Here is a 23573-nt window from a genome sequence, read left to right as displayed (position 1 = left end):
GTTGCTTTCCCTGAGGACAAAGCTTGACAAATTTTGAGCAAGTATGATGACATGCTGACAAGGGAGGATTTCCTGGAGTCCTGAGGTGTGGAGACCAAGGTGGTGCTGCCTGCCTGTGTGGTACAAACATAACGAGAGAGAGAGAACCCAGCCTCCTCCCAAAGAAGTGGGCAAAGGGCTGTGACATTGAAGGCTCATCCTTGGGACATTGAATTTTGGAATTTCTATACTTGTTATGTCTTCTATACTTCTATACTTTTCTATGTTTTCGATTCTACATTTTAGTCTAAATACAGCATGACCAAATCACAACAGACTGAGAGGTCCATGCGGGCTGTCTCTAGCCCGCAGATAACCCAACAAAGATCTGAATGACATTGGGGTCATTTGGGTCTGTTGTGCTAACACATCTTGTAGCAAGTAGAAGTGTCCTAACTGGAGAGATGAAAATCAGAACATATCGATACATCAGTAAAATATCAAAGTATATCAATTCCCCTAATGGGATGCCACTAAGAAGGGTATATCAATAGAGTATATCAGTAAAATTTATAAGACTAAAATTGGTGAGCCCCACCCTTGTCATGATGGAGAACAGCACCAATTCCCCTCGGAAATAGATATTGGTGGCCTCAGTCCTATCCAAACACTTCTCCCACAGTGACTTTAGCATCCTATATTAAGTTACAGTATTTGCTCCCAAATTAATATGTAATAAAGGGTAATTTTCCTGCCCACACTGAACCATTGTAAGAACATTTAGCCACTTTAAAGTCAACTGGTAGCACTGCAAGGAAAAGGCACGAGGTAGTTAAAAATTTGAAGAATATGTCAATTGGTAAAATTAGATAAAAAGTTACGCTGTGTTCTGCCCTACATTTGGACTATCGCAAGTGAGGCAAACTTTTCTAGGCAAACTGCTGAGGACTGCCAATTTAACAAGCTGTTCCATGCTGCAAGGGACATATTTATGGACATACTTTCAACAAGACGTACCTAGTGCTACCAAGCTGTGCTGTACTAAAGAGCAGAAAGAATCAGAACGATAGATTAAAAAAAAATAAAGGATTTCACACATGGGTCCTATTAAAATCAGATCAAGTATTCTGCAATTTACAGGCAAAAATATTTAAAATAATGACAGGGTTGTTGCATGATCTAAGAAGAAAACACCCGGGAAATGTAAAAAAAAAAAAAATGAGATTGACACAGCATGTTTAGCTCAGGCTGTTGTACAACAAGGCTTTCGAAGGGAGAGAGGAAAAGCCAAACTATATTGTGAATATTCTCATTTTCAATCAGTTAGGTCAACACGAATCTAACACTATTTAAAACCCAGCCTTGTCTCACAAATGGTCTTCAATATAATGATTAGTGTCCACGGAACCATTCAAGAAGGACTGATTTCATTCTCTTTATCTTTTGAGAGTCCAAAAAGTCACCTGAAGTCACTACTAGTACTATTATTTATTATAAGAGGCCTTACGATTGGGTGTGCCCTATTATAGAGCTTCCTATCCTTGGGAGTGTGTTTTGGGATACTGGTGAGTCAGAACTCTTTTCTATTTAAAACTTGCTACCTATTTATATTTCTGGGAGTGAAGACATCAGGCCAACTTAGAGCTCATCCTTGCTCTAGAGGGAAAAAAAAAATCATTGCTCTAGGAAAAGAGTATAAAAGAATCTTTGTTGTTGGTTTGACAAGAACCCGGAGCATGGTTGCTTTTGATGATTGGAGTCACCCCTCCCACCTGCATTCATTTACATCTTTCCATTTATTTGACTATGGAATCTTTTAGGAGGAAGAGAAATAGGAACAAGAGGAACAAGAATATTTATCTTTGATAAGCAATATCATCATAGCATTTTTAAGGGCCATAGACATCTATTAATATACAAACATAAATGTTTTAGGCTTTGTGGGCCACAGGTACTCAACTCTGCTGTAAGAAAGCAGCCACAGACAATATGTAAAGCAATGAGCGTGGCTATGTTCTGATAAAACTTTATTTACCAAAACAGGTAGTAGGCTGGATGTGGCCCTCTGGCCATAGATTAATCCTGGACTAGTGAATCCAACAGATGCTGCCTGCAGGAGAGATGAAAGGACTCTCTAGAGGGAAAGTCATTTGAGGGAAAGCAGAGTCCAAAACCAGGCACACAACTCCAGGATCTGGGTTGTTGGAGAGGAGGACTGGCCCTAGGCCAGGTGGCTGAGGCTCAATCACCTTCTGACAGTCACTCCAGAATGAGGGCATGGCAGCAGGTGTGAGAACTGAGTCAGCTGCTCACCTGGGGAATCTAATGCTGCAGGTTCAGGCCTCCTGGAATATAGAGAACCTCAGATAAGTTGTCTTGCTTTCTTCCCCAAAGCACATGTTGAGAAACTACCACTGATTCCATAGAGTCTTGACAGAGCAGTCTGTCAATCAATGGGACTTCAGCTCCTAAACTTCTAGTGTTTACTGTTGATAGCAGCAACGGCAGCAGAGAAAGCGGCTCTTCTGCAGTCTGAACAAATGTTCCAGTTTCTTCCTCTGTAAGATAATATATATCTCGGATGACTAAGCACTTTGGGCTTCAGTTCCTGAGAGGCTTGGGTTTTTCATGGAACACCACAGGGAAGGAAGAAATTGGATGAAAATGTAGTTATTGTAATTTGGACACTGAAATCAATGTGACCTCATTCTATACCTTAACTTGATAGGGGAAGATATTGACCTCAAAATTAAACGAATGCCACAGAGAAAAATGTCTCCTCTTTGTTGCTTGGACAAATGTAAGAAGCTGATGACATCCATGGGTTAAGATTCTCTCCTAAGTCTAGGGTTGTGATACAGTCATTAAAACTCACTACTCAGGTGTTGGTGCAGATAACTCAATGGATTAAAAAGTTAATGTTGGTTAAAAGAAAGTTGGTCTCTAGAGATCTGGTCTGGGTTCAGTTATAGAAACAAATTATTCCCACTAGCCACTCTAGCCAATTAGGCAAATCAGGATTTATATTTCACATTAAAAATAGTTTGAGTCCTCTGGGTGACTCATATTTGTATATCCTTTAAAGTCTCCAAACTGCATATTTGCTCACTGCTTTATTTTATTCTTAGGACAATGTGTGAGGCAGGTGAAAAAAAATGTTGATATTGCCCCTATTTTTTCAGCTATTGTACCTAAAACCAAAAAGTTGCAGTGATTTGCTGTAGGTTCCAAAGGAGCAAGTGCCCAGCCCTACATGGTCTCCACCCTGGTCTGCTTATTGCAAATCTCACATTCCCCCCACCCTACCTGCCCCAGCACCTTAACTCCTGCAGCCTCTCAGCCACATCACTCCTGATCAGAGGGAGCCTGGGAATATGCTACAGTGTAGCAGCGAGTTGCCCTCTCCTTGCCAAGGGGAGCTTCCCAGTGTTGCAAGGACCTATTGACGACCTATCTGCCTCAGGCTGGTTCTTACTCAGTTTGGAACAAGGCAGAAGCCATCATATAAGGGAAACTGTAGAACACAGAGCAGAGCATACCCCGAGAGACATGCAATTTCGTGGGAAGAGTCTATCAGTGGTCCCACATGTGGGCTCCAGAGCCAGCCTAGCTGGGGTGGAATCCAGCTCTGCCTCTCACTGCTATGAAAACTTGTGCAAGTTACTTACCTTCTCTGTGCCTCAGTTCCCTCACTTGCAGGATAATGATTGGACTGACTTCAAGGAGATGCATGAGGATTAAATATCTTAACATTTACAAAGTGTTTGGAGCAATGCTTGGTACACTGTTAGTGCTAGATAAACATAAGTGACACAAAATGGGCTCAAGGAAAGAAGTCTTGAGCAGGAATGAGAAAAAAGAATGTAGCATGGCTACTAAGAGTATAATCAAGAGCAAGTTCTTTCATCTCTCAGGGCTCCTATTTTCTCTCCTATTCAGAGAAGATAACAACAACCTTCCAAGCCATCATAGAGAGACTTAAATGAAAAAATGACAGTGCTTTGTAAAATGCACCTGGTAGGGGAAATTAACTATCTTGGTTAAGGATCTTAACCCATGGATGTCGTCAGCGTAATACATTTGTCCAAACAACGAAGAGGAGACATTTTTCCCTGTTTGTGGCATTAGTTTAATTTTGAGGCCAATATCCTCCCCTGCCAGGTGTATTTTACAAAGTCAAATTAACTATCTTGGTAATGACCTGGTTTGCAAGAGGACTTGTATCACAATGCATTTTTAGAATATGAAGCTTAAATAGTTGGGTCTTCCCTTATCAGAATGCCATCTGTCCTATTTCTAGCAGTCAAAGTCCTCATGCATGGAGAGTCTTCCAATAATTGCTACCATTCATTGAGTGCTCACTCTGTGTTAGGCTCAGTAAGCTACACACATTATCTCATTTAATCCCCATGGAAATGCTGTATGTCTAACACACCTGTTTACAGATGAGGAATCTAAATCTCAAGGAAGTTAAATAACTTGTCCCAAGTCAGTAGCCAACAGATAGTGAGGCTGATTCAGCCCAGGTATCTGTGATGTAAAAGGCCACCTTTGGCCAACCACTCAAACATATTTCTTCCACCAAAAATAATCTCTCTTCTCTGAAATAATATAATGATTTGCTCATATTCTTTTCATAGGAATGCAATTCTACCTTTAATTATATTTTTTGTGTAGATATCATAGCTTATCTGTTGGTTTACAGGCTTCATAGAAACAGAAAACAGGTCTTATGCATCTGTGAACAAGCCCCACTTGCCAGCCAAATGCCTGGGGGTGGTGGAGAAGCAGGACTACCAAGAAGAAAGTAAAGTTCCAGTTGCCTGAGTAAAGCTGCCTTACCTGAGAACGATGCTGAGAATCCCTACCTCACAGGATTGCTGTGAGGTTCAATTAAGAGAACAAAGTTTAAATCTGAAACCAGTACTCTGAAAACCAGTGTACTGCCAAAGAGGTGACAGTTCAGTTTTACTAAGTTGTACTGAAATCAGAGTGGTTTGTGGAAAGATTGGCTCTTAATCAAGAAGAAGAGAGAGAGTCAGTGAGGATATGAGCACAGCCGGGTGAAAAGCTTGAATTTCCTGCTGAATTTCACCGGAAAGTGGAATTTTAAAAAAATGATTAGCAAATGAGTAATACGAATCAAGAGAGAAATGTGCAAAAGCAAGATAGAGAAGTTCAGAGAGAGGTGGATACAGGCTCAGTCCTGTACTTGAAATCTTAGCAGGGCAGCGGACTGGCTGCCTCCCACCTTATCTTCTTGTGCCTCCCCTGTGCTCTGCGTGCCCAAGCTACTGTCAGGGTTTTTGGTGAACCACTTGTGGTGGTTTGTGCAGAAGGACTTATGAACTACCCAATGCCACACAGTCGCAAGGTTTTGGGGCTTAGAACAGGATAGCCCAAAGTATGGCTCTTCAGTCTGCTGAGTACTCTACAAGGGGATCAGCAGGGCCTCAGAAGCACAAAATTCTCTCTGAACTTCTCTTGCCCTCCTTTCTCCTTCTCCCATTTTCCCCCCAAAGCAGATCATACAAACTAGAACTTCTCTCCCCCATAGCAAGCTGCAAAACCTACAGAGGTCACTCTCTAACCTACCTCCCATGAAAGTAGGCCATAAGACCCTCATTCCAAAAGGGTCTTACCCCATACCTTAGGGTAAGGGGTGGAGTGGCGGAGGAAGGCCACACAGGAAGGCCAAGATGAATCTGAACACACAGGCCTCGCTAAGTTCCCTCCAATGTGTCACCATCAGGTAAGACCCTTTTTTGTCCAATCACATTTCTTCATGGTCGTCCATCCTTCATGAAACCTAAGCATAAAAATATAGTTTTTTCTAGGCCTTGGGTCTTCATGTGTAAAGTCTCTTGTGTCACATAAAACTTTGATTAAACAAATTTGTTATGCTTTTCCCTTTTTCATCTGTCTTTTTTTTTTTGTTACAGAGATAGCAGCCATGGACCTTGAAATGGATGAGGAAAGGTGTCCTGCCTTTTCGCCCCTGTGGATGTCTGTGTTGTCCTCCTCCTGGAGAGACACAGTGGCATCCTCGCGTGGAGACGCGGCTTTGGTCAGTCCCCCTTGCCAGGCCTTTCAGAAAACCAGGGTCACTCACTAGAGCCGGCACTCACAATCACAGATTCAGCAAGCTCTCCCCTCAGCGTGTTGTTCTAGAAATGACTCCAGGTGACTTTTGTGAGAGACTGAATGTATTCATCAATTCTTAATAAAGTTTTCACCAGGCTTACCAAGGGAGTCTTAAATGGGGAGAACAGCTTGTTTCCTTGACAGCAGAAAATCGACAGTTTTTTTTTTATTTTAATTCTTTGTTGTCTGTCAAGAATTCCATAGAAATAATAGATGCCTGAAAACACAAGGAAAAGTGCATTTTTTCCCCACTTCAGAGGTGTGCCTCCAAGGAGACTGACATGAGGGAGAAGGAGGGATTCTGAAATGTAGATGGTGGGTGATAAAGTCCCTCAGAGTGAGTGGGGAACAAGGTTAGAACTCACAAATTGCCTGCTTCAAGAGTCAAGGACATCTTTGCAGCCTTGGGACCAGCAGGCTGCTTGGGAAGCAGGAAGGCAACATTTCAACAAACAAAAACAAACAGTAAACAGACAAACACTGTAAAAAGGGACGACTCCCTTTGCATAGCCAACTCAGGCCCAGGCAGAGCTACCAAAGACCAGGCCTGGTTTCTACCGGCCTTGGAATATAGGGCAGCTTCTCAGAGCAGTGCCCCAGCGTGCCCATCCAGAGCTGGGCAGAGGGGCTTCCTCCTCGCTGGCAACTTCCAAAGGTCTGCAGTGCCAGGCCCCCTCCAGGTCATGAACCCCTGCTATCTCCTGCCATGCCTGCCCCATCGAATATTAATGAACCATTGTTACAAAAAAAAGCCTTGCCAAAGGTGGCTGCGACAGCCTTCTTACTCTACAGAGAGGAAAAGAAAGGATGGGGGTGTTGCGGGGGAAGACACTGGGGGAGGAGGTGAACATGAGACTTTCAAGTTCAAAAGCTTATTTTGCATGAGAAAACACAGGAGGCTTGAGGATTGCTGGTAGGCATCCCTCATCCTCTATCTTCTCTGCAAAAAATCCGGATTAAAGCCGTTGGTCTCTGGGACACCTTAAAAAAAATCTTCCTTCTGTGTCCTTATGTACAAGGGTAAAGACCAGCTTTCTACATCCAAGTCGCGAGTGCTGAAGGGAGGACGAGCCGTGGGGCGCCCAGCCGGAGCCTCTGTCCTCTGCCTGTTCCCGATTCCATGGCCCGAGGCAATGGTTTGCATTTTTAGGACAACAGCCTGCTATCTGCAAGCAGGAGACCTCTCGTCAGGCTTCATTACTGCACACAAAATGACACGAGCGACTCTGCGGCCCACAACTACACTTATGGTGTGTAGCAAAGCCATTGTGTCTTCCTGCAACACCAGTCCCCTCCTTCCCACTGACCCACGCACCGAACTGCTCCAAACCTGAGCTTTGCTTATGTATGTGCCCTTCCTGTGACGCATGGCTTCTGCTGGAAACTGGCCTTTTCCACCTTGCTTGTTGTTTGGCTTATGAATTTCCGGGGAGACCAAGAAAAGAACTGTATTTGCCAGCTAACGAAGTTCAGATCCACCCTTTCTCTTCCTTCCCCGTATGCTCCCCAAGACTGAGTCTCCAGTGCACCATCTCCTGATCTAGACATGGTGATTTACACCATACTGGGAGGACAGATAGCTGGGAATACAGACCCCATGCCATACAAGGTAATTTAAACTTTTTAATTCACCTCCCTAATTGCAATAGTCTTACACTTCTGGCCTAAATTATAACTACTCTCTTAAAAAGAAATTTCACAGCCAACAGCTGCAGACATTGCCATCATCAAATCCTATCTATTATGAACTGTTGTCACACAATGCACCTTTCCAAACGAGGGTGCATCTGCTTGCATCAGCCAGAATAAGAGGGATTGTGCCTGTGTTTGCTCAATGCTGTTGAGCAAACCAATCATTCCGATTCAGTCTTTCAGAGTAAGGATATGTAAGTACAAGATTACTGAACAAATGTGTTTAGAAATTACTGGGCCGGGTGCGGTGGCTCATGCCTGTAATCCCAGCACTTTGGAAGGCCAATGGGGGCAGATCACCTTAGGTCAGGAGTTCAAGACCAGCCTGGCCAACATAGTGAAACCCCGTCTCTACTAAAAAAAAATTACAAAAATTAGCTGGGTGTGATGGCCCACACCTGTAATCCCAGCTACTCAGGAGGCTGAGGCAGGAGAATTGCTTGAACCCATGAGGCAGAGGTCGCAGTGAGCCGAGATCACGCCACTGCACTCCAGCCTAGGCGGCAGAGTGAGACTCCACCTCAAAATAAAAAATAATAAAAGAAATTATTTGGGTGGAAAACATAGAAGTGTAGTAGTCAGCTAGATAGATTCAATTTACCTTGAAGTTCCAGTAAGTGTTCTAAAACCTCTAGGGCTCAAAACGTATGGAGGACTATTAGATGAATCCAATATCTGTACCTTTAAAGAGAGTAATCAGGAGATACGTGATGCTGGAAACTAAAAGCAAACTTCAGACCATGAGCTGACAATAAGGTGTAGGAAGAGAGATCAACGTGTTGTAGAGCAGCTCCTTAACCTCTTACATTGGTCAGGATTTGGGCTCAGCTGCCATAACAGAGACCCCGTGTATGGAGGCTTACATAGGCTAGAAATTTATTTTTCTCTCCCTTAGCAGTTTTGGAGTGAGCAGGCCAAACTGACAGAACAGTTCTGCTCCACAGTTATTCATGTAATCACATACATTCTGTCTCTTTTGCTTCATTCATTCTATTGGCTAGACATAAGCTAAAGGTCTAGTAACACTTCAGTGGAGGACATAACACGAGGGCATGAACACTGGGATGTGGGGTTATGGAGGCCACCTGAAGAATCTGTCTACTACGATATATGTTTAACACTTTTGATTAAATACTACCATGCTTAACACTTTTGATTAAATACTACCAAAAGACAAATATATCTCTATTAGCACAGAATTTGTGGGCCCTCTTTCATATAAAATCTTGAAAAATTTGTGTATTACCATTTAATCTGCTAACTTAATAGGAAGAAAATCATACATTTTAATTTGAATTTATTTGTTTATTGACATATATGTATTCTTATTTATGCAAATTTATCTTTATTTTTTATTTCAATAGGTTTTGAGGGCATAGGTGGTGTTTGGTTACATGGATAAGAGGTTTAGCAGTGATTTCTTGAGAATTTACAATGTGCCAAGCACATGTGAAGAATTTGGAGTTCATTCATTCATTTAATCATGGGTTAAAGGAGCGTTAGATTTACCCCCTAGGTTTAGAGAGCAGCCTGTACTCCTAGGCATTCTACTATAGTACCTCCACTTTTATCCCTTGCTATCAGGCAGATGACCAGAGAGATACATCACGAGCAAGGAGCATGGTACTCACAGGTCACTGGTCTCAAATCCATCAACTGGTTTTCTATTGCACAATAACTCTCAAAATCTTGCAGTTTATGTTCCAAGAAGCCACCCTTGGGCTTCCCAGAGAGACTTTCTTTATTTGTTGTGGAGTCTACCACAAAAATAGAAGAGGCACTTACCGCACACTTTCTACTTGAATGACTGAAAACAACAGTTGCTCTTACAGATGCAGGAAAGAGCAAAGATATTTCAGTAGGCCTGAGGACAAGCTAAAAATTACCAGCTCCTCATAGTAATTACTCATTCCCCTGGAGAACAATTGAAGGTTAGCTTTTTCCAAAATCTAACTCACTTTGCAAATCCAACTTAATCTTGATGTAGTGGCCTTGAGCGAGTTGTATAATATCTTGGACCTTTGTTGTCTTTCCCTGTAAAGTGGTCTTGTTACCTTCTCTAAGTGGAAGCCACTCAGTGTGATCTCTTGAGATTCCCATCAAGTTGAAGGTATGTGATTCTGAAACAGGTTCCCTCCTCCAGGTGTTTTGTTAGGCAAAACTTTTAAAAAAGAAGTCCAAAGGACATATCTATAATACTGAATCATGAATGAGTAAAGCTTTCAGAAAGAGATGAATATAGAAACCTTGAGCTTACAAAAAGTCTCTCCAGAGGATTTTCTTTTAATTAACTCTACACACTTCTTGCAGATTACCCTCAACTGACCTTCTGGTAGAGTTCCATAGTCTTATGACATAAGGGAAGTGCCCTGCTTCTCCTTGAAAAGTAAGAGAACCACAAACACCTGTTCTTTGGTAGATTCACCACAGAGAATCACTTCTTGAAGGTCAATTATATTGCTAACTCAGTCTAAAGATTTTCCGTCTGGGAAAGTACAGCAATGGCATCTGTTCATTCTTCAATGGAGATCAGCCCTTTACCCATGATTTTTCAATATTTAAACCAACAGCTCAAACAAAGCTGTGCTTCACTGTTAACCTTGTGAACTTAAAAGCCTGCACCTGTACAATTAGTAATTAACATGTTCAGTAGCAAAGCTGGAAGGTAACGAGTGACATTCACACCTCTTAATTGGTGCGATTAGCAGTCCCTTTGTTGTCAACCATTAGCAGCTCTCCCCAAGTGTGAAATGCCACAGGTAGAAGGACATTGGCAATGGGTGGGGTAAAGGAGGGAAGGTGAGAGTGAAAAAAAGTTTATAAAGCAGGTTAGACTTATCTAGAGGAAAGAAAACAGATGGTTACTTCAAAAAACTGGCTAAAACTGTCGAAGGAGTAGAAGCATCAGTGATTGTATCTCTTTTTATTCTTTGCTGCTGCTGCGAATGAGTCTTAAAGTTTTAAAACTCCAGTATCCCCATTGCATTGCAATATGGGGAGACCCCACTTTCAGCAAAATTAATTATGAATGTGAAAGTCTATATCAATGTTTTTAAAAATGAAGGTATGCCTGTGAAGTTTTGCTTTCTTGACAATGTACCATAAGGGTTACTATGATATTCTAGATGACAAATATACTTGGGCTTTAAAAACAGATTCCAATTATATAGGAATTTTCAGGAATATATGAAGCAAGATGCACTTCTTGTTTTTTTCTTGTTTATTTCTTGTTTGATCCTCTTCTTTAAACCTCTTTTCTCTTTTTCAAAAAAGCAGTAGCAGGCTCCCCTCCATATGGATGAGAAACTTTCTTCTGTATCCAGTGTTGCAACCTCTCATCAATCGATAACAAACCTCTCAGAAGGCATGACCCTGTGTTAGCATCCTTTCATTTTTTTCAGATTTTAGCTTCCACACTTGGCTTTTCTATGTTTTCCTGACATATTTGTCTTCTTTTCTTAAAGATATGGCTTCATATTGACAATGTAGAGATGTTGCTATTCCTGTACAAACTAGAGGTGTCAGTATTTCTTTATAATGGGAGAGGTCATTGAGTTACCATTCTAGGACAAAAATTAGATAGAACATATTTGTGAGCTCCATGATAGCAGAATTATGTCTCCTCTATCAATATATTACCAACTTCTAGACCAAACATATGTTCAATAAATAGTTATTACATATGAAATGCGAATGCTAATGTCAATGAGATTTTCCTCCCCAAGTTTCTGTTAACGTTACTTTGGTTTTTACACAATTCTTCTGGGGTATTTGCAATGCTATTTGAGTTTTCTTTATTGCTGAGATTATTATTTTCATTTTGGGAGAGGCTGTCTTTATGTTGATATATTATTTCCTTAGACATGTTTTCCATTTTTACTTGATGGATTGACTCCCTATCACCTGGCTTTTTCATTCATTGAAATTCAGCTTTATACTGATGACTTCATAGTTTTACAGATCATTTTGAATCCTTCAACCCTATCTTACCTCTTGCTTATCTTTCATCCATATTTCCTACATTACATTCTCGTTCTAAACTACTTTTTTTATTATCTATGTATGCCAGACCTTAGGAGCTTAACGCCTATTTTATTTTACCCTTCATGTTTTGTAGGTTAGGAATTTGAGAAGGGGTCATCTTGATCCACATGGCCTCACCTGGAATGGGTGGGACAAAGGATCCATTTCTAAGATGGCTTCCTCATATATGTGGTCTCTCACTCGCCACATTGAATCTCTTCCTCCAGGGTCTCTGCACATGGCTTGGGCTTCCCATAGCATGGTGTTCACAGGATAGTTGCATTTCCTACAGAGCAGCTGGTTTCTCCCAGGTAAGCCTTCCAAAAGCAAGCATTACAAGAGACCCAAGTGGAAACTGCAAGACTTCATACTCATTGCTTAAGGAAATCCCTAATGCCATCTTGGATTCAAGAGGGAGGAGAGGACTAGACTCCACATCTCCATGGGGAAATGGTAGGTCCATATGAGGAGGGAAGGACTCGGTGGCAATTATCTTGATGACAAACTGCCATACCTACCATTTTCATTTTAATATTTTCTTTTTCTTCCCTATCTAAAATTTTTACAGTTGCCTACCTAATATATAGGTTGTTAATACACACAAGTTTGTGCCAAGACTATGTTCAGGCATGATAAGTGCCCCCACTAGGTCATCTCCATGTAAAACTATTTAAAGAGCACTAGGAGTCCCTGATGTTCCAAAGTCATCTCCCTTAACTAGCCTCTCCATTCACTCATTTGAGTCACTAAAAGCTTTCTAGGGGAAACAAGCTCTCATGTGACTTGGGAGAGAGGCATGACCAATCAACCATGAGTATTTCTCAATCCAGAACTGCAGGTTGGTTTATTAAGATTAGTTTTTGTTTTCCCCCGTGGGTAAATAGAGCATGAAGTGGGAAAAATGGTGCTGGAGCAGTGAGTGCCCCTTGGAGTGGACAAAGCTGGGTGTGACACTGAACCCCTGGGATGGCAGCAGAGTGCTATATGCATCAGTCTGGAAGGGGAAGAGAATTGGAGAGGGTCATAGTTAGGGGTCAGTATAGGTGAAGATGCATGGGTGATACAATAATATAAAATGTTTTCCTGCCTGATGCAAAGAACATATATCACCTATTATCTCTATTTTCTCCAAAGAACACATGTGATTTCAGAGCTTCCCCTCTGTATATGTAAAGAGAGAAGCTATCCTGGAGATAAACTACCACGCCTACCTTTCTAATTTTTTTTTTTTTTTTTGCACTATATACATGATACATGTGTATGTATATATGCGTGTGTGTGTATATGTATACACACATACACATACACACACACACACATTACATAAGAAACTAGAGTAGTCAAACTATTCCACTCCCATACTCCTAGTTGATATATCTCCTAGGCAGTTCACACCCGAGCTGCTGAGAATTGGTTTTAAATTGTGAAGCTGGTCACTGACCAGTCATTTAGATTACTATAGCAATTAATTTTGACCCCACTATCATTACCATACTTTGTCTAGTTCCTCCTCCTAGCAAAGACATCCAGTTTAGTTATCTTTTGATAGACATTCAGCTCTTCTTTGTTAGTTATAGATGCTCCCGTTATTAGCTAAAGTAATGCCACCTAGAATAATGAGTCTATTTTTCAGCCTCCCTTGCTGCCATGTAAATAGATTATTTCTACTTGTATGCAAGCAGAAATGTCACATATGAATTCCAAGAAGCCCTTAAAGAGGTGCAGCTGTCTGCATTCTTTCTTCTTTCCCCTCATATGTGAAGAAATGATGTCTTGGGCTGTCCCCGCCATCTTGAATCATGAGGTGGAAATTACGGCGTGGACAGCAGAGCTGCAAGATAGAAGGAGCCTCAGTTTCTGATGACGAGGACTTTCTGAATCTGCTTTACCAACTCCCAGCTCTGTGCTACAGATCATATTTATTTACCCAGGAGATAAACTTCTATTTTTATAGACATTGTTATTTGGATTTTTTATCACTTTTAGTGAAATCTAATTCTGACACACCTCTCTGCTGGTGAGGTTGGAGAATTTAGTCGGGTTAAAACAACCAGCTTGGTTTAAACCACCCTTCCAACACGCACAATATATAAACTTGCAAAGGCTAATTAAATTTCACTAGGGCAGATCTTTATAAAAAGAATAAGTAACATATGTATATATCACATCTGAATTTAAATACAGTATTTAACTGTCCTAGATTTTGCAATGTATTCATAGCTGTGAGAGGGGATAAGAAACTACTTCATAATCCGTTGGATCCTTGTAAATTCTGTTTAAATATGTTTTTAAAATGTGATTTTTTTTTGTGTGCTACCAGTGGTGATGATGGGGAGTTCTGTATTGTAAAATATGCCTCATTGCTCTTGAGAATGAGCTGAGACACAGTCAGTGCCATGGCAGCCCCTCCTGGGTTAGAGGGTGGTGCTTTGAGAAAGGATACTCAGTTATAAAAGCCAATGGATTCCTTTTCGGAAATGGCTGCAAACACCACTGCTTTTGTTTAGTGTTCATTATGTCTCAAAGTTTCCTCTCTCTTTTCCTTCCACCAAGCCTACCCAGCCCAGTCTGTATCCTTCCAGTACCTTTCAGGGCTAACTCTTCAAAAATAGCATCCAATCATGCTGTGTCACTGGGTAGAAACTTCAGTGGATTCCTTCTTGCTTAAATGGCCTTCACTTTTTCTTCCATGTACTTTCCCAGTCCTTTTTATCTCACTTGCTTTCTGTTTATATGTGATGAAATTCCCACCTTTTCCCAAACATGCCGTGCCTTTTACAACTCTGCATTTGGAACAGGCTGTGCTCTCTGCTTGGAATGCTTCCCTGACCCTGAACTTCCTCTTCAGAACTTTCAGGATGTATCTAATGGGTCACCAGCATTCAAAAGCATTTGCCATTACTACAGTGGCAGTTAATCACTTCCTCCTATGTGTGGATTCTACTTTTAATCTGTCACAGCACTTACCAGGTGATACTATGATTGATCTATTTTCAAGTCTGATTTGTCCTAATGTGTGAGACACTGCAGCCCACCCTGCTGCTGTTCAATGTCCGTAACCGAGTGGAAACTCCCTGTGTCTTGTGGGATGGAGAGCTAAATCCATGACTGAGACAAGTCTACCTTGACAAAAAGTAATTTGTATCTAAATTTAGTCCTTAGAGTTGTATGAAAAACTGTAGGACCTAGACACTTCCAGTTCTCTGGAGAAGCTATTCATGGGAGTATACAGGAATCTGCATAGCTATCCTATTTAGCCATCATAGCTTTCTTCCCACCTTGAAGAGAAATACATTTATCAGAACTGGATTTTCTTAGAATCAGAATTATGGAATCATAGAATTGTAGAGCTAAAAGGGACCTTAAAGATTACTGACTCCAACTTCATAATGAGAAGCTAAAAGATTTGTCAAAGAACACCCACCTAGTTAGTGTCAATCAGATCTGAAATCCTGGTCTCCTGACTCCAGCGTTCTTCAAATATTTGAGCCTTAAGTCCTTGGTTAAGGGGCATCCAACAGCTGTGAAGCACAGAATTTTTAATATTAAGTTAAATCAGTGCTGAACCACACATACACCTAAGGGTTTCAGCTGCAAGTTAAACAGATGAGAGAAGTCAAATTATTTGATGAAAATATTAAAATCAGAGACCTTGAGAGTTTAAAAGTCCCTTATATAGTAACCAGTCCAAGCACCTAGTTTTCATAAATAAAATTACTAAGAAGTGAAATAATTTTCTCCACCTGAGTCATAAAGCCAAAGAGAGAGACAAAAGTAAAACCTTGACTACAACTGTGAAATGGACTCCACAGGACTCCTGTGGATAAAATAGGATCCTAGAGAGAGCAGTAACTCTTGTTTGAAGCATATAAAGCCATAGTTGGTCAAAGAATTAAAAAGTCAGCTCAGTAGAAAATGATTTTTTAAAGGATGTATACATACTACAATTTTTTTAAAATTTTAATCTTAAACACATAAATGTATAGTTATTTTCCACATGGATAATCCAGGATTTTCTCCCCATCTCAATATCTTTTGCTTAATCACATCTGCAAAGTCATTTTTGCCATGCAGGCAATATGTTTATAGGATAAGGACATAAACATCTTTGGGGTCAGGCGCAATGGCTCACACCTGTAAGCCCAGCATTTTGGGAGACCAAGGCAGGTGGATCATTTGAGGTCAGGAGTTCAAGACCAGCCTGGCCAACATGGTGAAACCCCGTCTCCACTAAAAATACAAAAAATTAGCTGGACGTAGTGGCAAGAGCATGGTTACTCAGGAGGTTGAGGTACAAGAATTGCTTGAACCCAGGAGGTAGATGTTGCAGTGAGCCAAGATTATGTCATATACTTTAGCCTGGGCAACAGAGCAAGACTCTGTCTCAAAAAAAAAAAAAAAAATCTTTGGGCATGGAAGTGGAGGGGGGCATTACTCTGCCTACCATGCATGGTGGAAGATGAGGAAACACACACAAACTGTATTGTTTATGATTTATAGTTTGTGCCTTTAAAGTAAAATAACATTTTATAGACATTTAGAAAGCAACCCATGTGAATTCTTCCAAATTTGTTTCTCAGTTCTTTTTATAATGTCTGCCTTGCAACCAATTTGAAATTAATTTTTTTTGTGGTTCACCTTTTCTGATTCTTCTGAAATATTGGTGTTAGGTTTTATAGATACGATTCTCTTTCTTTTTGTACTCCAATGTTACTGGCTTACATGACATTTATTTAAATTACACAATTACAATAACAAGGACTTTAAACAACTTTAAGGACAAACATGACTTTGCAGAAATCTCTCCGTTGTTGGACACAAAGGTGACCAGGTTGTTGACAAAGGGCCTGAGAGCCGCTGGTCCTCATCGTGGCATGCAACAAATGAGAAGTTGCCATATCTGGTAGAGTGTGTTAGTTAGTAAATTTGGTTTAGGGGAGATTCTGCTGTTTAAAGTGCCGTGTGTACTCGAAGGCACTATACAGATATAAGGCATTGCTATTTTTGTTTGTATAATAGTTCAAGGCCTGGGGATAAGAATTATGCGAATAGACATTCATGATGGTATAGGGGAGATGCATGGCAGAAAACAAGCAGCCTATAAACTAGCCTGATGACAAGGGAAAGTCAGAAAAATTTGAAAAAAATGTTCTGCTGAAGCCTAGATAAAATCTAAAAGTATATTAAGTTGGTTAATAATAAAAGTTTCAATCAAAAAAGTTTTCAATTATAGTCAAGGACTTGCTTCCTTTATTAATCTGCTTTTAAGCACATCCAATGCATCTCTAAAATTTTGGTTTAGTTGTCCAACGAAAAGCTATTTTTTTAAATATTTAATTGTCTGGAAAAAGTATATTGATCCCTTTTCAAATGATCTCTCTTTAGGAAACTTGGCTGCTTGGCTTATTAAACTGTAAATGTATCCTTGTGAAAGCTTTTTTTTTTTTTTTTTTGAGACAGAGTCTCGCTCTGTTGTCAAGCCAGAGTGCAGTGGTGCAATCTTGGCTCACTGCAACTTCCACCTCTGGGGTTCAAGCAACTGTCAAGCCTCAGCCTCCCAAGTAGCTGAGACTACAGGCGTGCATGACCACACACAGCTAATTTTTGTATTTTTAGTGGAGATGGGGTTTCACCGTGTTGGTCAGGATGGTCTCAATCTCTTGACCTTGTGATCCGCCCACCTTGGCCTCCCGAAGTGCTGGAATTACAGGCGTGAGCCACTGTACCCGGCCATGAAAGCATATTTTTACTCAGGCTGAGTAGTATAGGGTAAAGGACACTTGCTAATATTCTGAGATTGCAAACACACGTGTAAAATGTGCCAGAACATGCAACACAAGAAAAGTGCTACATCTTGACTTGCAGGGCCTTCCCATATCTGTTATTTTGCCCTGAATAATAATAATAACTATTATTATTATCATTATTAAGACAGGGGTCTTGCTCTGTTGCTCAGGCTGGAGTGCAATGGCACAATTATAGCTCACTGTAACTTTTAACTCCTGGGCTCAAATGATCCTTCCACCTCAGCCTCCTGAGTAGCTGGGAGTACAGGCATGCACCACCATGCCCAGTTAATTTTTAAAATTTTTTGTAGCAACAGAGCCTTGCTGTGTTGCTTAGGCTGGTCTCAAACTACTTTGCCCTTGAATTCTGCTGTCTTTGACTACTTAGTCAGTAACTGTCTGTGTATACTAGCTTGTTGAAGGAGGGTAAGGGAGGTTAAATGTTCAGTATCAACTTCTGAACATAGAATGTACTTGTGGCCAAAGTCATGGATTTCCTTATCCCTGCCCAAAGGGGAAGCAAGTGAATACTCTGTCTGTTAGTTCCCTTGGGCTACCATAGCAAAGTACCATATAGTGGGTGGCTTAAACAACAGAAACTTACGTTCTGGAAGCTAGAAGCCCAAGATGAAGGTGTTGGCGGAGCCACGCTCCCTCTGAATGCAAGGGAAGAAATCTGTTCCAGGCCTGTCTCTTAACTTCTGGTCATCCCTTAATTACGGCAGCCAACTCCAAACTTCTTATGATGTTCTCCCTCTGTGTGTGTATGTAGGTCCACATTTCCCCCTTTTTATAAGGGCAACGGTCAAATTGGATTAAGGGCACACACTGCTCCTGTATGACCTCATCGGGTTTTGTTTGTTTTGTTTTGTTTTGTTTTGAGATGGAGTTTTGCACTTGTCACCCAGGCTGGGAGAGTGCAATGGCATGATCTCTGCTCACTGCAACCTCCACCTCCCAGGTTCAAGCAATTCTTTTGCCTCAGCCTCCCAAGTAGATGGGATTATAGGCACCTACCACCATACCTGGATAATTTTTGTATTTTTAGTAGAGACGAGCTTTCACCATGTTGGCCAGCCTGGTCTCAAACTCCTGACCTCAGGTGATCTTCCTGTCTTGGCCTGCCAAAGTGTTTATCTTAGTTATATCTGCAATGACCCTGTTTCCAAGTAAGCTCATATTCTGAGATACTGGGTGTTCAAATTTTAGCATCTAAAATTTTGGTGGACACAGTTCAACCCATTCAACCCATTACAATCTTTCTGGAGGAAGGCATAAACATTCTATGCCTCATACTAATCCTCCAAATATTTTTTAAGCATAATAACCAGTATATAGTCAAAGTTAACCAGGTACTTGATAATAGTCATAAAAATCATGGGGAGTGACAGAAGATATAACAAGCAAAGAAAATTAATAAAAATTGGTGAAGTTTGTTATTAGCTATGACTAGAAGCAGCATCACCAGTAAAAATAAACGGTCATCTGTAACTGTGAACAAGGAGAGAAGGGAAGCAGAGGAAAGATTTAAAAAAAAAAAAAAAAAAAAAACAAAGAAAGAAAGACAAAAGCAGAGAGGTGTACAGAAGTATAAAGAGCACATGCAGTCCCCTGTAGGTAAGCATGTTTATTAGGTAAGAAGAAATTTGTCCAAAAAGTCAGACCTCCAAAGAATGGTTTTCTATCATACCTCAAACATCTGAGCACCCTTAAGCTTATCTTTGGTGCTAGGAATGAACCAAATTGTAGCCTATTGTGGTGCTAGTTTAGAGAGAAAGTTGGGCATAGAAAACAAATTTCATTTGTCCAGTAGGATGTCTGTTTTATTGTAAACATTTAAATAAAGTACAAGTACCTACTTCATTCAATGATACCTGTGTCAAGAAAAAAACTGGACTAAAATGTTGAATACCTTTGCCCCGTGTATGAGATAAATACTAAACAAGAAGTAAAGTGCCTATAAAAGTTCCAAGGATTCCACAATTCTTCTTTCACGTCAGGTTTCCTTTTTCTTGCTTGAGAATCATTAAAAGTTATCTTTCCACAAGGTCTCAGTTATATGGAATTATTCAATAATTTTATGGATAGTTTAATTCACCAAAGTTTTTAATTTCCTGTTTTTACAGCAATATTTCCCAGATGCATAGTATACAGTTCCATGTATTAGCAAATGGAACTTACTGGACTTAAGATCAGCTGTGTTAGATAGGCAGATGGTTTGGGACATCAAGTTGACTAGTAAATATCCATGGCGAATCTTAGAGTGAATTCTGCTCATTTATCTTTTTCTTTGTAGAATATGCTGTTGCAGAGCCTCCTATGTCCTATAATTACAAAATCATTATTAATTTAAAGATGTGAAAATATTGTTTATTATTTTGCCTTCAGTGAAACTGTCATCAGCTCGAACCTATTTTTTTTTTAACTTTTATTTTAAATTCAGGGATACACATGCAAGTTTACTACATAGGTAAATTTGTGTCTCATGTTACTTGCTATATAGGTAAACTTGAGGGTTTGCTGTACAGATTATTTTGTCACCCAGATATTAAGCCTAGCATCATTAGTTATTTTTCCTGCTTCTCTTCCACTTCCTACACTCTACCCTCCAATAGCCCCAGTGTTTTAGGAATACATGTTGTTTCCCTCTATGTGTCCATGTGTTCTCATCATTTAGCTCCCATGTAGAAGTGAGAACATATGGTATTTGGTTTTCTGTTCCTGTGAGCTCTAACCTATTTTCTAATTCAATAGCTTTATATTCATAAGGAAATACTATCATCTTATCAAACTTTATAATATCACTGCTTAAGAGCATGAATATAAACAACATAATGTGGCTGGGCACAGTGGCTCATGCCTGTAATCACAGCATTTTGGGAGGCTGAGGTGGGCAGATCACTTGAGTCCAAGAGTTCAAGACCAGCCTGGGCAACATGGTGAAACCCTGTCTCTACTAAAAATATAAACATTAGCCAGGCATGGTGATGCACACCTGTAATCCCAGCTACTCAGGTAGCCGAGGCACAAGAATTGCTTGAGCCTGGGAGGCAGCAGTTGCAGTGAGCTGAGATCATGCCACCACACTCCAGCCTGGGCGACAGAACGAGACTCTGTTTCAAAAAATTAAATTAAATAAATAAATAACATAATGTTATGTTTTTATTCTCTCATAATCACAAAAATAATTCTGCATCATTGGTCGGTTTTTTCTTTTTTTTCTTTTTTGAGACGGAGTCTCCCTCTGTCGCCCAGGATGGAGTGCAGTGGTGTGATCTCCGCTCACTGCAAGCTCTGCCTCCCAGGTTCACGCCATTCTCCCGCCTCAGCCTCCCGACTAGCTGAGACTACAGGCGCCCACTACCATACCCGGCTAATTTTTTTGTATTTTTAGTAGACACAGGGTTTCACCGTGTTAGCCAGGATGGTCTTGATCTCCTAACCTCGTGATCCACCCTTCTCGGCCTTCCAAAGTGCTGGGATTACAAGCGTGAGCCACCGTGCCCACCCTCCATCATTGGTACTTTTCTTTAACATTTGATATATCAGGCAGGATTGGAGTAACTTAAATTTTTAAAAAGGAGTTTATGACTCATAAATTTGAAGAATTCAAAATTGAATATAGCATGGCTGGACCAGGAATTCAAATGATGTTATCAGGTCTCTGTCTCACCACTTTGTAATTAAGTCTTCTTTTCACTCATTGGCTTCATCCTTTCCTGCCTTAGACAAATAGTGTACTACCTAAGCACCCCCCAAATACCCAGTACTCATAAGTAGACAATGGTTTTGTTTTGCTTTTTACTTTTTTCCCAGGGGTTTTCCTTCTAAGAATCGCATCTTATCATGTTGATACTGTAGCATCTAACCCAGATATTATTCAGACAAAAGACTGTTAAACAAGGAAGAGAAGTGTGTTCATTTGCTTAGTAAAAGGGATTTTCTATGGCTATATCTTTTTGATGCAAAACATCTAAAAGAAAAGCAAAGAAACAAAACAAAAACCCTCAAGATAACCAAACAACCCAGCAATCTCAGTATTTTCAAGTGGCTAGGCTTTGAAACCAAAATATCCATTCGTTGATTGAGTTTTCAATTTTACTAAAGATATTGCAGTTTCATGTGGGCAGAACTCAAAATGCACTTATGAAAAACAAGTAACTAACTGTGTGAAAAGAAGACTCAGCTTAATGGTGATTGGGATCCCAGTCCAAAAATGCAAACTCAACCGAGTAACAAGTACTTTACAATGCATAGACATATAGAGTTGTGCTTTTAAGATGCTAGAAAATTATGGCAATATTGATCAATGTAATTCAGTCTCAAAGAGTTATTTTATAAATTTGATAGTTTTCTAAAATCCTGTCAAAATTAAATAATATATTACATAACAAGCCACTTGAGAAGAAAGCAAGAAATGGATTTACAAGAATAACGGAATCTTAAAATCCTGGCTGTTAGTGACATGAAAACTTTTCCATAGTGGACTATCAACCTGAAATGAAAATAACATAGATATTCAGCTAAATGCTATAAAGAATCACCTTATTGTTTTTATTCTATTGCCTTTGACATAGCATTTTTTACTAGACAGTATTTTAATCTCATCAGTTGAATTGATAAAATTCTAGTTTCTATACCAGCTTGGGAGCTGAAAGGATATCCAGTAAGACAAAACATTTTATTTCTGCTCTGTTATTTGAATCAACAAATCTCAGGCAGGACCGTGGTATTTAAAATGAAAATCTGTGACATATTTCAACAATAATTCTCATTTATAAGAGAAGCATTATAATGGCACTGTTTTACTAAATATTAAATCATCACACTGAAACAGTAATAATAGAAAACAAATAGAATAGAATCGATTCCTGTGAATGTAAGTGACAGAATATTTCCTGCATTGATCTATTCAAATTTTACATGAGAGAAATGACACAGGAAATCTTGAACTATTTGACTAAATTGCCATGGTCTGAAAGGCCTGTTCCAAACACGTAGCATCAACATTCATATCTACCTACATGATCTTGATGTTTGCCTTGGTAATTGCTGAAGAAAGCAAAATCAACAATCCCTTAGTTCTAGGAATTTGGTCTTTGATACCAGGAAATAGCTTCAGCTCTGTTTAAATAAACATTAGGGAGATCCGTAAAAGATAAACACAAGGGATGAGAATGTTACCCTTTCTCTTTCCACAGATTTCTTAAATGTACAGTTTATTTCCCTAGTCATGCTGTAATGAAGTATGGTCTATCTTAGACTAACCCTAAATTTTGTCACCTAGTACTGGAGGTTCGATTGTATCACATGCTTGGACAGACAAATGAATAAGCCCTCAAGGCTTTTCTGATGAGGCTAGGTCTTCTAATCACTCTCTCAGCATCCTACACATCTCCTTTGTAGTAAATATCATAGTTGTAATCATATGTCTAGATATTTCTTGTTTATTAACTGTATCCCTTATTACATCATAAATTTCTTGAATCCAGGTGCCATATGTGACTATTCTTCTCTGTATATTTACTGCCTGGAAGTAGGTTCTAAATCAGAATAAAAATAAAAGAAATATTAGTTAAATGGGTGAATAAGCAATTCTGAGTGACAGTTTCCCAATTCTGCATAAATTTATGTGACTTTTACAGTAGACAAGTAGGAATGCAGAGAAAGTCAATGTATGTTGCCTGTTGTTATAGTATAGGTTATTAGGCTCTTCCCACGAACATACTGATTAAGGAGGTTTGAAGTAGAACGTCAGCATCTTTGTTTTTCAAAAACTTCTTTGGTGATATTTACAATGGAGCAAGTTTGGGAGCTACCATATTAAGGGTTTGTATCACTTTAGATCCCTGATTCTAGAATGTTCCTCACTCTTCAGTGGTTCAGGGAATCCTCATAATGCCCATGTTTTTTAAAAGAAAGGTCAATATTATTGTATTTCTTTGTTCT

At 39.9% G+C, this 23573-nt stretch overlaps 1 long non-coding RNA gene across 2 annotated transcripts in view; it reads right to left on the bottom strand.

The window, feature by feature from the left end:
- The window catches only part of LOC108528799 (uncharacterized), a 34628-nt gene extending 14686 nt beyond the window's left edge, over window positions 1-19942 (bottom strand). The window contains exons 1-2 of one of the 2 annotated variants that reach the window (XR_001885300.1): window positions 19806-19942; window positions 15263-15359 (exon numbers count right to left, since the gene is read on the bottom strand). This is a non-coding gene — a long non-coding RNA (uncharacterized LOC108528799). Of the gene's footprint in view, window positions 1-15262; window positions 15360-18228; window positions 18368-19805 lie in introns of those variants that run through there. The other variant, XR_001885299.1, reaches the window with a different exon arrangement.
- Between the last annotated feature and the right edge of the window lie 3631 nt (window positions 19943-23573).

The sequence above is a fragment of the Rhinopithecus bieti genome, unplaced genomic scaffold, assembly GCF_001698545.2.
Source record: "Rhinopithecus bieti isolate Rb0 unplaced genomic scaffold, ASM169854v2 scaffold_5022, whole genome shotgun sequence".
Classification (NCBI taxonomy): Eukaryota; Metazoa; Chordata; class Mammalia; order Primates; family Cercopithecidae; genus Rhinopithecus; species Rhinopithecus bieti.
Note: the sequence above shows the minus strand (reverse complement) of the source record. Positions and strands in the feature narration are given on the sequence as shown.